This window comes from Poromitra crassiceps (assembly GCF_964638095.1).
Source record: "Poromitra crassiceps genome assembly, chromosome: 16".
NCBI lineage: Eukaryota > Metazoa > Chordata > Actinopteri > Beryciformes > Melamphaidae > Poromitra > Poromitra crassiceps.
In genome coordinates this window covers 10,702,741-10,716,983 of record NC_139645.1, presented here as the reverse complement: position 1 = coordinate 10,716,983, position 14,243 = coordinate 10,702,741, and the positions used below count along the sequence as shown (strand labels likewise).

The following is a 14,243-nucleotide window of genomic DNA, read 5'->3' as shown; positions in this document are numbered from 1 at the left end:
TATTACTGAACCCAGGGCTCTAGCAGCAGCGTCGGCCAACACACTAATGCCCTCTTCAAACATAAAATGTTCATCAAAAGTAAATCCAAGATATTTATATGAACTGCTAAATACTAATGACATAGCTCCAGCATGAAAATCAAAAGTGCTTCTCCTTGTTCCTGATTTCTGGAAATGCACAATTTGAGTTTTTTCTCTCTCTATTAATATAATAATTAATAGTCTACATTTTAAGATGAGTAAAACAATCCTAGAACTCAAACTGGGAAGCTGGGTTTCCTCTGAGTCTGCATAATGAACCAGTCATCAATCACTCTGGTCCATTACACTGTGACAAGAGGGTGACATCACAGGGGAAAGAGACCAGCCAATAAGAGAAGGCCTGTTCAGTACCCTATAGGTGTCAGGCTACACCACCAAACATCTGGGTTTAGGTGTAGTTAGACAGGTGGTTTTCTTTTGGTGTTGTTTTGTTCTGCTATTTTACATTCAAGTCTTTGACGAGTGTCTTTTGCTTTTTCCCAGAAAAGGGGGCGGGGACATGTTGCAGGTCTGATGTATAGTCCACTATTTGTGCAGTAGGGAACGGTTTCAAACAGGGCCATTGTTTCCATTTAGACTAAAACATTTAGCACAGATAGCAATATTTGGGATCAATTTTTATTGTGTTTTTTTGTGATACATAAACACAGGACAACACAACAAAGCACAAAAACATCTACATACATAACACTCTAAATCCCCCCTCCACCACAGATCAGAGTTAACAGAGCTCCCACACATTTTCATGGATACAACTTCTAAACTTTTCCATGACTTTTAATAATAATAATACATTTATTATAGTTAATAGAATTTCCATGTAATGTGAGGTGGTGACTCTGAATAAATACCAGAAATGATTATGGACACAGCTGCTCTTTATATTGGTTTTTAGTATTTTAGTGTCACTGCATCATGGAAGCTATTGAACTAAAAGAGGAATTTTCCATAAAAATACTAATATAAAATACAAGAATTCAAAGAAGTAAAATCAATACATATTAGAGCTGCGTTAAGTCAAATGCTACAGAGAATACATTTATGTTACATTCCATGGAAGGTTATCCACAGGAAGATTACTGCAACAATTTCATTACACACAACAAAATGTTATGACTTTTCCTAAACGTTCAAGGACTTTACCGATCTGTGTGGACTATCATGTGTGTCTTCAAGTTTGCTTTATGACCAAAACCTTTACCACAGATTGAGCAATTAAATTGTTTCTCAACTGTGTGGATTATCATGTGTGTCTTCAAGTTTGCTTTACGACCAAAACCTTTACCACAGACTGAGCAAATAAATTGTTTATCTCCTGTGTGGACTATCATGTGTAACTTCAAGGTTCCTTTATAACCAAAACCTTTACCACAGACAGAGCAATTAAATTGTTTATCTCCTGTGTGGACTATCATGTGTGTCTTCAAGTTCCCTTCACGACCAAAACCTTTACCACAGACTGAGCAATTAAATTGTTTATCTCCTGTGTGGATTATCATGTGTCTCTTCAAGTTTCCTTCACGACCAAAACCTTTACTACAGACTGAGCAAATAAATTGTTTATCTCCTGTGTGGATTATCATGTGTGTCTTCAAGTTTCCTTCACGACCAAAACCTTTACCACAGACTGAGCAATTAAATTGTTTATCTCCTGTGTGGATTATCATGTGTCTCTTCAAGTTTCCTTCACGACCAAAACCTTTACCACAGAGAGAGCAATTAAATTGTTTATCTCCTGTGTGGACTATCATGTGTGTCTTCAAGTGTGCTTTATGACCAAAACCTTTACCACAGACTGAGCAAATAAATTGTTTATCTCCTGTGTGGATTATTATGTGTCTCTCCAACTGTCCTTTATGACCAAAACCTTTACCACAGAGAGAGCAATTAAATTGTTTATCTCCTGTGTGGTGTATGATGTGTGTCTTCAAGGATCCTTTATAACAAAAACCTTTACCACAGACTGAGCAGTTAAATTGTTTAACTCCTGTGTGGATTATCATGTGTGTCTTCAAGTGTGCTTTACGACCAAAACCTTTACCACAGACTGAGCAAATTAATGGTCTATCTCCTGTGTGGACTATCATGTGTGTCTTCAAGTCTCCTTTATGACCAAAACCTTTACCACAGACTGAGCAATTAAATTGTGCCTCTCCTGTGTGTACTATCATGTGTGTCTTCAAGCTGTCTTCACGAGCAAAACTTTTACCACAGACTGAGCAATTAAATTGTTTATCTCCTGTGTGGCCTATCATGTGTGTCTTCAAGTCTCCTTTACGACCAAAACCTTTACCACAGACTGAGCAAATAAATTGTTTATCTCCTGTGTGGACTATCATGTGTTTCTTCAAGTCTCCTTTCTGACCAAAACCTTTACCACAGACTAAGCAATTAAATGGTTTATCTCCTGTGTGGATTATCATGTGTGCATTCAAGTGTCCTTTATGACCAAAACCTTTACCACAGACTGAGCAAATAAATGGTTTATCTCCTGTGTGGATTATCATGTGTGTCTTCAAGTTTCCTTCACGACCAAAACCTTTACCACAGACTGAGCAATTAAATTGTTTATCTCCTGTGTGGATTATCATGTGTAACTTCAAGGTTCCTTTACAACCAAAACCTTTACCACAGACTGAGCAAAGAAATTGTTTCTCACCTGTGTGGACTATCATGTGTGTCTTCAAGTGTCTCTGTGAGTCTAAACCTGACTGAGGTTCACTAGTTTCCATGCATTCATCATCATTGTCTTCAGTCTCAGAAGAGTCTGAATTCTTGTAATCACTAGTTGGTTGTGAGTTACTAGCTGGTTCTGATACTCCACAATCCTCTCCATCAGCTTCTGTTTTCATCTGTTCAGTTGAGCAGCTGGCTAGAGGCTCTGTCTCTCTCTTCTCCTCAGTTTGGCTTTGATGAAGCTGGAAGGACTGAGGTTTCTCTTCCTCATATTCACTCTTCACAGGGACAACAGAGAATGGGAACTTGGTGATATCATCAGCCTCCTCCGGCCGTTGAAGCTGCTCTCCCTTCTGACTGGTCCAGAGTTCCTCTTTAATGTGTGGGGACTCTGGGTCCTCCTGTTCCTCTTTAATGTGTGGGGGATCTGGGTTCTCCTGTTCCTCTTTAATGTGTGGGGACTCTGGGTCCTCCTGCTCCTCTTTAATGTGTGGGGTATCTGGGTCCTCCTGAAGCTGCTCTCCCTCCTGACTGGTCCAGGGTTCCTCCTGTTCTTCTTTAATATCATGTGGGGGCTCTGTGTCCTCCTGGTTCAGACTGGGGCTCCACTCCTGCTGCTCAGCGGGAACCTCTTCTTTAACCAAGAGATGCTGGAGGTCTGGAGACAAGGCCTCTCTGTGTAACTGCACAGCGTCCAGCAGTTTATCTCCAACAGCCACAGTTAGGCGCTGCTTCACCACAGCTCTCAGCTTCTGGACTTTAGACATTTTAATGTTCACACAGTGACAGGAACTTTTCCGCCTGAGCTGTGACAAACGTTATCCTTCAAAGCTCCATTAAATAGCTTCACAGCTAACGTTAGCTTCACAGCTAAACCATTCATCCGAGTCCATTGAGTTCCTCTGAGTTAACGGAGCCCCGCTTCCACTTCGTATATTCGTGATATCATCCGCACAAACCAGTCTTCTGCTTGTAAATTAAACTTCTGACAGTATAACGTGGAAATAATACGCTAGGCTACTGCTAACGTTACTCTCATGCATGGGAGCTTCAACAACAGTCACCACAACAATAGACCAGAACTGCAACGCGTCATCGCACTGCACCGCTCCCCTTTTTGGGGGAATGCGGAAATCCTCTTTGACTCAGGCTGAACGGACATGACGACAGTCCAGTCAACCTTAATTTATTCATATATCTCGACTGTTCAGGTTCGGTCAAGGTCGCAAAATAAGGGATCATGTCTATGTTCCCCGGGTTCTATGTTCCCCGGGTTCTATATTCCCCGTTTTTCACTAAGAGGGTTCTATGTTCCCCAGGTTCTATGTTCCCCTCTTTTCACTAAGAGGGTTCTATGTTCCCCAGGTTCTATGTTCCCCGCTTTTCACTAAGAGGGTTCTATGTTCCCCGCTTTTCACTAAGAGGGTTATATGTTCCCCGCTATGTCCCCGGGTCCCATGTTTCCCCCGAAATGCCTTCGGTGACGATCGGCTTCCCCTTATTATTATCCAATTAGCAGCCACGTGTATTTGCAGCAGAGTCTATTACCCAAATCACTAAATGAACTAGCCTAATATAAACTATACACGTTTTAATGAGTGCAACACAAATTAACTTAAATACTTCAACTTACATGTCTCAGGGACGCATGCACACATTTGTAGTTGTTACTAGGCTAGGCCTACTACAATTATTAATATTTGGCTATTATAGGCCTATAGCCTACTTCATTATGAGACTATAAAACAAGAAAACCAACACCATTTTATGACTTGAAACATTTATTTGTGAGGAGAGTAGCCTACATTTCTAACGTTCAGAAAATAGCTGTCTGGTGAGCGTCGGAGTTTTGGAGCGGACGCGCGCAGCAGAGGTGGCTGCGAGCAGACGGGGAGAGGAGAAATAAGGAGGGAGGAGAGCGTCTGCTGTCCGCGGTTCAGAGACAGAGACTGATAACTTTTGGTTACTGTGTGCATGCGTCCCTGAGACATGTAAGTTGAAGTATTTAAGTTAATTTGTGTTGCACTCATTAAAACGTGTATAGTTTATATTAGGCTAGTTCATTTAGTGATTTGGGTAATAGACTCTGCTGCAAATACACGTGGCTGCTAATTGGATAATAATAAGGGGAAGCCGATGGTCACCGAAGGCATTTCGGGGGAAACATCGGACCCGGGAACATAGCGGGGAACATAGAGGGGAACATAGAACCCTCTTAGTGAAAAGCGGGGAACATAGAACCCTCTTAGTGAAAAGCGGGGAACATAGAGCCCTTTTTCTGAAAGCGGGGAACATAGAGCCCTTTTTCTGAAAAACGGGGAACATAGAACCTGGGGAACAAAGAACCCTTTTGCTGAAAAACGGGGAATATAGAACCCGGGGAATATAGAACCTGGGGAACATAGGGATGACCCCCAAAATAATTAGTAGACATGTTTATCAAACCAAAAAAACACTTGAACCCGAAATTAATGAATTGGTAGTTTGTCTATGCTAGCTAAAAACACGGCAAAAATACCATCACAACAACGCTATTAATTTCTATCCCCCAAAAAGGGGCGCGGCCTTGACGCTTTGGATGTCCCCGGTCTGGTCTTCTTCTTCTGTTGAGTTTTATGGCCGTTGGCATCCATAAATGATGCATTACCGCCACCTACTGTATTGCTAAAACTATAGTGCAAATACAATATCAATAAAAAGTGTCCACCCAAAATGTGCCCATTCACCCCAATATCCATACTGGCCCAGACCAGTCGTCTCGGCCGAAGCGAACGCTTCATTCAGCGTTCAGAATTCTTCTTCTTCTTCTTTTACGTTTAATGGCGGTTGGCAAACAACTTTCGGGTGCATTACTGCCACCCACTGAGAACAAAAACAATCAGAGAACACGTGTCAAATCAATCCACATGTACGGCATAGCCTACCATGTTTCTTCCGTTTGTGTTGTTTGTAGGCTACTTATTTTACTTCGATGATAATACTAACTAGAACTAGAACATTTGATCACATGAATCCAATAATCTCCCACTGCCACTGCCCAGTCACAAGTTAATTAATGAGGTACTACCTTGGCACTGCTGGCTTGGGCTCAACACAGACCTTCCTACCCTATTCTGTCAGTCTGTCTGTCTGTCTGTCTGTCTGTCTGCCTGCCTGTCTGTCTGTCTGTCTGTCTGTCTGTCTGTCTGCCTGCCTGCCTGCCTGCCTGTCTGCCTGCCTCTGTCTGTCTGACTGTCTGTCTGCCTGCCTGCCTGCCTGCCTGCCTGTCTGTCTGTCTGTCTGTCTGTCTGTCTGCCCGCCTCTGTCTGTCTGCTGTCTGTCTATCTGTCGTAGCTTTCTGTCCTTTCTCACTCACTCTCACTACCCTTGACTGAAAATTTTCCTCCATTAACTTTTGTTAATGGATTGTGACAAAAATGTCACAATCAAGGGCCTTGATTGTCACAATCAAGGGCATAGGTTTTATTTGGAAGAAATGTGTGTACATTATAAAGTAAAATGCATCAATCTAGTGCAGTGGTGCACTTTGAGAGCAAAATGAAGAGGCTAGATCTATGAAGAACTAGCCTACACACACATCACATTATATATCCTCTTTACTATGACTAGTGCAGTGCCCGTTCCCCCATGCACCACCCAGTGGGCGCTCCCCCCCCCCCACACACTGCACTCTGTCAGGTCCCCCTAAGCGCAAGTTTGAAGTCGATGCGACAAATGGTTCTCGAGTCGAGATACGCGAAGGCCAGACATACAGACAGTCCTGGAATAAGTCCAAATTGCATTAAATGCGGCACCGCACTCCATCGGGGTCCGAGCAGCGCACTCCCCAAGTTTGAAGTCACAATTGGACAAATGTTTCTCTAGATAAACTGCTTTTTGTGTTGCCAGCAGGTGGCACTATGTCAAATTGCAAGAAATTCAGCACCGCACTACTTAGAGTTCCCAGGAGCATAGTTTGAAGTCAATCGGATGAACGGTTCTAAAGATAAACCACTTTTTGTGTTGCCAGTAGGTGGCCCTGTGCCGAATTCCACAAAATTCGGCACTGCTCTATGTCAGGTTCCCAGCATCACACTTACCAAATGGCCAGGTTTTACTCTGGGAACCCTACTTAAACAGGATGCGCGTTCCCGGAAGTGGTGTTGCCCTAGAGCAGAGGTTCTCAAATGTTTTTCAGCCAAGGCCCTTATAAGATAGAAAAAATACCCGGGGACCCCCTCATTCTGATTTGTGATTTTGGCCTCAGCTTGTTTCCACGGTAACATGCTTGACATTTAAATTGATAGGTTCGTCAGATTAGAATGTAATCCATGAACCATTTTAGATTTAAAGCATAACATATTTTCGTTGAACTATGAAGCTTTTGCACACAAAAAAACTTTTTTTAGTTTCCCCCCCTGAAAACGTTTCGCGGACCCCCTGGCAAAGTGTCCCCGGACCACGTGATTTCGAATCGCACATAGGTTACGCAAAAACCACGCCCTGTGCCCGCCTACGCAGCAGTCAAGCGCCGGGATTGGCCAGGAGCAAGACTTTTGTCTTCTTCTTTTGACAGCTGGAATCTCCCACACCACAAACACTGGAGGGCACGCAGCCCAGCTATTTCATGAACCAACTGAATTGCTCTTGAGAGCGGACATTGAAATTAATTATGGTCACCTACCTTCCTTAGCATAATAATAATAATAATAATAATAATAATAAGCATAATAATCATTGTAATCTACACAATGTACAATCTACAAAAACATGCAATAATATAAACAGTGTTGTGTTCACGTTCATAGCTCATATTATCATAATATAATGTATCATATCGTTAATTTCAAGCTCAATTCCAGAGAAAAGGTACAGCACTGAAAATGTAACAAGCAATAGTTTTTTAAACATCTTTATTTTAAAAGATGAAAAAACCCATGTGCTTTAGTCCCAAGCTTCAACAAGCAGACATTTTATCTCTAAAATCAAATACAATAAATAAATCAACCACCATGGACCGCAGGGCACTAAGAAGGGTGAGGCGCGCGGCCCAGCACGTAACAGGATGTGAGCTGCCAGAACTGCAAGATCTGTACAACCAGTGGTGCCTCAGGAGGTCCCTGAAGATCATCAAAGACACAAACCACCCCCACAATAGTCTGTTCTCCCTGCTACCCTCAGGGAGGAGATACAGGGTCCCAAGAGCATGCACAAATCGCTTGAGGGACAGTTTCTTCTCACAGGCCACGAGACTCCTTAACATATACAAATAGTGTAGTAGCCGTACTGTACCGCACTGTAGATGCCATTATGTATGACTAATGTTCAATAGTATGTTTAATTAGGTATACGCTATTTGCACCTAACAGAATGTTATTATGTCTAATTATGTTTAAAGTATGTTCATGCCATTTGCACTATGGGCAGTGAATACGCCACTGTCTGTGGCGTGTCTTACTGCTCTATTGCCCGTTGCCTCTTGTTTTTTAATTATATATTTTATTTTTTGCACTATGTTGTAACGGAGCCTACAGCACAAGAATTTCACACGTGATACTTGTACTACGGAGTGACAATAAAAATCTTGAATCTTGAATCTTGAACAGGGCACTTCCCTCCGTCGGGTCGCCATCAGCGCACCCCCCGAGTTTCAAGTCGATCCGACCAACGGTTCTCGAGATACGCAAAGGACAGACAGAGAGACAGAGAGAGAGAGAGACAGACGATCCCGTCATTATAGTATAGAAGATAGAAGATGTGGCTTTCCAATGATCACACACACAAAAATTGTCTCCATATTCTGGATAGAGAATTCAGTCAATTCTCTCTCATTGTTAATTCAGAACATTCACATTTCCAAAAACAAAGACTGAACCGACAGAGGACTCTCTCTCTCTCTCTCTCCATTTATTTAATGACCAAACACAGCAGCACAGCAGGGAAATCAATGTACAACCTTATGTACATGTACTGTAGCTTATATATTCAGAGTATCAGAACCACACATGTGCCTATCCCCAGCAGCAGAACAGCGTTTTTCAAAGAAGTGTCCAAGAGTTGTGATCACATGACTGAGTCTTTTTCCCATGATGGCACGCACAGCATCAAAAGTAACGGTTGCTCACTGTTTGTGTGGGAGGCTTTGGGTGCAATCCAAAATTTGACTCCAGGTTCTCGAGGAGATTAAAATGTAAACCGTTCTTTTTTCAATTTCTCAGACGTATTTGAATGTTCTCTTCAATATTCAGTGATGGCCTAAGGTGTCAAATCCCACTGCTGAGCCTTGTGCCAGACAGCATCTTACTCCAAGTCTACTAACAGATGCATTATAGAAGTGGACGTTTTTAATTTTCTTCATTAAGACAGAGTGCCTCAGACTGTCCAAAACCAGTCAAGGCCCTCTACTCTGTACTTCTAAATCCTCCGGGCCAAACTTCTTTGCCCTGGTGTTTATACGTCATCACCATTTTTAGCTTCGCGAGCAGGTGCTCTAAGGAAAGTATTGTTGGGCCGCCGGCCGACCGGTTTGTTCACCAATTTAGGGTTCACGTGGGCCATATGGGAGCTATTATTAAATTATTATTACTATTATTATTACATCTTTGTTCAGCAGTGGCACTTTGTCTTTTGAACTGAATGATGTGGGCGGCTTTAGCTCAGGAGGTAGAGCGGGTCGGCCAATGACGCAAGGGTTGGCGGTTCGAGCGCTATATAAATGCAGGCCATTTACCATTTACCATGTTGACCTCCTCCTGCAACCTTCTACTACCTTTCAAAACTTCCTATCCACCTTATTTTTGAACGCCCCACTGTACAAATAATTGTGGGTACAAGTTCCGGTTTAACGTGACTTATTGTTGCAGCTTGCCATTTCCTTTGTTATACTCTGGCCGCAGACCCGAATTATAAACCGGAAACTGGAGTACGTTATAAAAGTTATAAATATAGTCACGTTATAAACAACTAACCAACGCTGGGGGTCCGTATGGAAACAGTGTTACTCGAAATGGTTAAAAGTTCAATCAATTTGGTCATTTAGTGGCGTTTTACTGCCATGTAACATATACATAGCTAGCTAGCCGTTAACATTAGCCACAGTAGGCTGCGCACTGCGCTCTTAAAGGGATATTTATCGACGAGATTTATAGTGATTTGCTCCGTTCGCCCAGACGGGTGTCAAGCTGTCAGCAACAAGGAGGATCACACCGGAAGAAAAACGCATAGGCATCATGGCCGCTAGAAATAAGGTGGATAGACTTATTAAAAGTCATGTTAATGTATACACAGTCAATTTGACAGCAGCTGTGTCTGCCATGTGTGTAGTTTGCCAAGGTTATCCGAGAACTTGTTAACCAGTGGTGGAAACTGGAACGAGTTTAGATCCAGTGCTTAAGTTCCAGGCTATAGAGGCCGTGTCCTGGACCAAAGTTCTTGGGCTTTTGGCCCTCGTCATCATCTCCCCCATGACTGCATCCAGGCTAGAGAAGAGCCAGACTCTGCTCCTCTGCAGCGGCACTCACATCCTCTCTCTTTTGCTGAGCGTATCGTCTTCAACGCTTCATCGCTGGCTGCTTCTCGTCATCGCTGTGCTTGTCGTCACTCTCCTGCAGGTCTTGATGTATGTGAGGGGACTGTGAAGGACTCAGACACTAAATGGGCTTGTGATTTGTGGCCGGACTGATGAGGCTCAAGGCTCTGTGGAGCATGAAGGTGACAACTGAGGTGACGATCCCCCTCAGCTGCTCTCCATGGATCTGAGGAGGGAGGCGACGTAATCCAGAGATGACATTTGCATTTTTTTTTTATACAAAGGATAACAAACAATAAACAAATTGATAGAAGTTTTTAGCCTATAGCCAATATCAATCAAGAGTAGCCTAATAATATCTTTGGTGTTGTTACGTTATTTCAACACCATCTGTGCAATTTTCATAAAAGCATGTTCCAAAAGCTATGAAAAGGCACATCTCAAATGTCCAAGTCAAGGAGGACAAAATATAGGCCTACATTTCACTTGTTAACGAGCCAAAAGTGAAATGTTAGTATTTTGTCCTCCTTGACTGGAGTTTGAGATGTGCTTAGTTACCTTTTCATCTTTTTTGGAACGTGCCAAGTGTTGGGCTATTTTGTCCTCCTTGACATGGAAACTTGAGATGCTACCTTTTCTTATTTTTGGAGGTTGAGAATCCCATTGTTGAAGCCAAACTTGTTCCAGTTCAACTACAAAATTGAGACAAAATGTGGGAAAATTGCATAAGAGGATCAACATTTAGGCCTATAGGCCATTTGAGTTTTGAGAATAAAGTCAGAATTCTGAGATTCTAGGCAGACTGAATTCCAATATCAAAATTCATATTCTGATTGCATATAACTATGTGGCCCTATCCTCTTAACAGATAGAAGAATAATGACAGCATCATTCGGATAATGTGAGGGCCAACCCCGCTGGTAGAGAGGCTGTGATGTAACCACTCACTCATACAGCCGTGTGTGTGTGTGTGTGTGTGTGTGTGTGTGCGTGTGTGTGTGTGTGTGTGTGCGTGTGCGCGCGTGTGTGTGCGTGTATGTGTGTGTGTGTGTGTATATGTATATGTGTGTGTGTACGCGTGTGTTCGGGCGCGCGCGTGTCTGTATCTGTGTGAGCGCGCGCGCGCGACGGATTCCCATCACAACCAAAATGGCGGCGGAGCGGACACCCGGCTCGGCACTACACTGAAGCGTTGGACAGCTAAACGTTAGACAATAAGATACAAAAACAAAAGTAATTCCACCTCTCCGTGACGCCGACAGACAGCTGCGATGCTCCAGCAGCGGTAGGAAGGCGACACCCGGACACCACAAGTTGTGTGAGGACTAAATTTCACCTTCACAAGCGGCGTAAGTACGAAATGATGAACCGTTATGACTGACTGGCAGCAGGCGGAGGATTTAACATGACCGGGGGAGGACAGCTGCTGAGTACTCGTTATATGGCGTTAGTTTGCTAGCACAAGCTAGAGTCCTCCGCCTTGCCCGTTGTCCGTGCACTTTGTGTGCTGCTATGTGTGTTTTTTTTTTCCACCAGTGTCATTTCAAATGTCAGTTTTGACCTGATGCCGGGGTTTGACCCACCCAGCCTCCACGCTTCCTTGCTGTTTGCCTTGCCCAGCTGCCACGCATGTGCTACAGGTTGTTTGCAATCATTCCTCGCCCCATTCTCAATGATCCATTCTGGTTGAACTGCCATGCTACAACGGAAGAGAAGCATTACATGCATTCTGTACCTTCTCAGCAGTAATGTATATAGATATATAGCCTACATATGTGCGGTCGTCTGGGGCTAAAAATAACCCCAAACACTGCTCCCTCCGTGAAACACCCCCCGCCCCCAACGGATATTTTAGGTCGTAAATGCCTAGTATACTGCTGGAACAGAGAAATACACTTCATCACACCTAGTCTGCCAAACGATGCTTTTAGACAGTGCCCTCTCTCCTCCTGCCAGGAAGGACAAGCATTTCATATCCCAATTTGTTATCAGTACCAAGCTGTCAAGTCTTTTCTATAGCAGTCATTCACAAACATTCTCCTATCAAGGACCCTCATTGACTACACATTGAGGCCACAGACCCCCATTTGATGACATTTTGCCTCAAGTCCAAATCTCTGAATATTTTTTAGATCATGATTTTTCTCTAGAATGCCATCACTGTCTGCACTTTAGGTAGAGAGATAAGAGATAAACTATGATAAAAAAAAAAGTCGTCCTTCTACATTCTATATTTTGTTAACTGCTAGTTAATTAAATAATGGGGAATTTTAAGAGTCAGTCAATTTGCTAGGGACCCCCTGGAACCCCCTCAAGGACCTCTGGTGGTCCCAGCAGTGGCGTAGGCAGAAATCAAATTATAGGTGGGCCTGGATCAAATTGGTGGGGCACAGACAATCCATAACATCCAGGAATTCTGCGCGTTTTGCGCGCAGAATTTCTGGATGTCATGAGGTTGTCGTGCATTAGATTCTGGAGATGATGTGCCCTGTGTTTTTAAGCTACAAAACCATTAGCTAGCAAGGCAGCAGCAAGTTTGCCTCTAGAAAACAACCAATTTTGCGCATTTGGGCGGCGCTGCATTGTGGTAGATTTCCGATGCAAACATCACACAGGAAATTAAATGTAATGTTGAATCACACAAATAAACAGAGTAGACAAAGACTGCAAACCACACATTGTCATTTTAGGTGATTTATTAACAACAACAACAACAACAACAACAACAGCACAAAAAAAACAAAAAACAAAAAACAAAACAGCAAGTTGATTGGCTGGGCGAGGGCAAAAAGTGGGCGGGCCTGTGCCTACCCGGGCCCGCCCATAGAAACGCCCCTTGGGTCCCAGGACCCCACATTGAGAACCACTATGAACGATGTGTTTTATAGGTTGTTATTAGGCTGGCTGTGGTGATGTCGGGTTAAAAGACTGACACAGGTTTTGTCAGTGGAAAAGGACTGTGTGTGTTTGTGTGTGTTTGTGTGTGTCTATGTATGCGCGTGTTTGTTGTGTGTGTATTTAACAGCCTTGTTAAATACAGTGTTAAGTGTGAGAAGCCTATTCATGGTGGGTCTGTCTGATTTTGAAGCGGATCACCACCTAGAACTCTGTGTATGGGTGGGAAAGGCAGGCAGTAAAGCCAATGTGGGTGCATTTAGGAGAGCAGCAGCGGTGGAGACTGAGTCTTAACATTCTGGAGGATTGCATCACCAAATTCCCCCCTCGCACTTTCCAAGTGTTTGTGGTGTCACACACACGACAGGCAAGTCTGGTCAAATCGTACGCGACGGAAATACTCTCAACTTCTCAAGCCTGTCATTTTAAAAGCTCGGCTGTGCTGCTGCACAACATACCAGAAAGGTAACCTATACTGTCTGTAACCTATACGTGATGGAGCCATAATGTTCATTTTATTTGATCTGTATTATCTATTATCTAACCTTATAATAAACGCTCACTGTGTATGTGTAGGCTACATGTAATTCTGGCACTGGGTGCTGGGTGGAGTATAGAGAGAGGCAAAGTGACCGCCTACTTCCTGCTTCAGCACTGTACCAGAAATTTTCATCCGCCATTTATTTTCCCATAGACATTTCGTAAACTGCTTATAAAAATAGTTTTACTTGTTCAAAACCAAACGGTTCAGCTATATTTAGAAGCGGGAGAGACCACAGAACATTTCACTCGGACCAAACCTTTAAAAAACTACATCGAAAAAATATTTTCTTTAAATCTGCAATTTTGTTACGTTTTGGTCCGAGTGAAATGTTACGCGGTCTCTCCTGTTTCTAAATATATCTGAAATGTTTGGTTTGAACCGGTAAAACTATTTTTATAAGCATTTTACAAAATGTCTATGGGAAAATAAATGGCAGATGAAAACCTCTGGTACAGTGCTGAAGCAGGAAGTAGGCGGTCACTTTGCCTCTCTATTGATGTGGGAGTGGAAAGTGCATATAGGTATGCTCCCTCCCAGGTGATGGAATCAGGTGTGCGGATTGGTGCAAGCACACAGTTT

The 14,243-nt window shown here is 43.1% G+C and overlaps 1 protein-coding gene across 1 annotated transcript in view; it reads left to right on the top strand.

The window, feature by feature from the left end:
- Positions 1 to 11,447: 11,447 nt before the first annotated feature.
- LOC310790869 (C-myc promoter-binding protein-like) overlaps positions 11,448 to 14,243 on the top strand; it is a gene marked incomplete at its 3' end in the record, with an annotated part of 114,135 nt that continues 111,339 nt past the window's right edge. Inside the window, exon 1 of the mRNA XM_083652575.1 lies at positions 11,448 to 11,574. The remainder of the gene's footprint in view (positions 11,575 to 14,243) is intronic.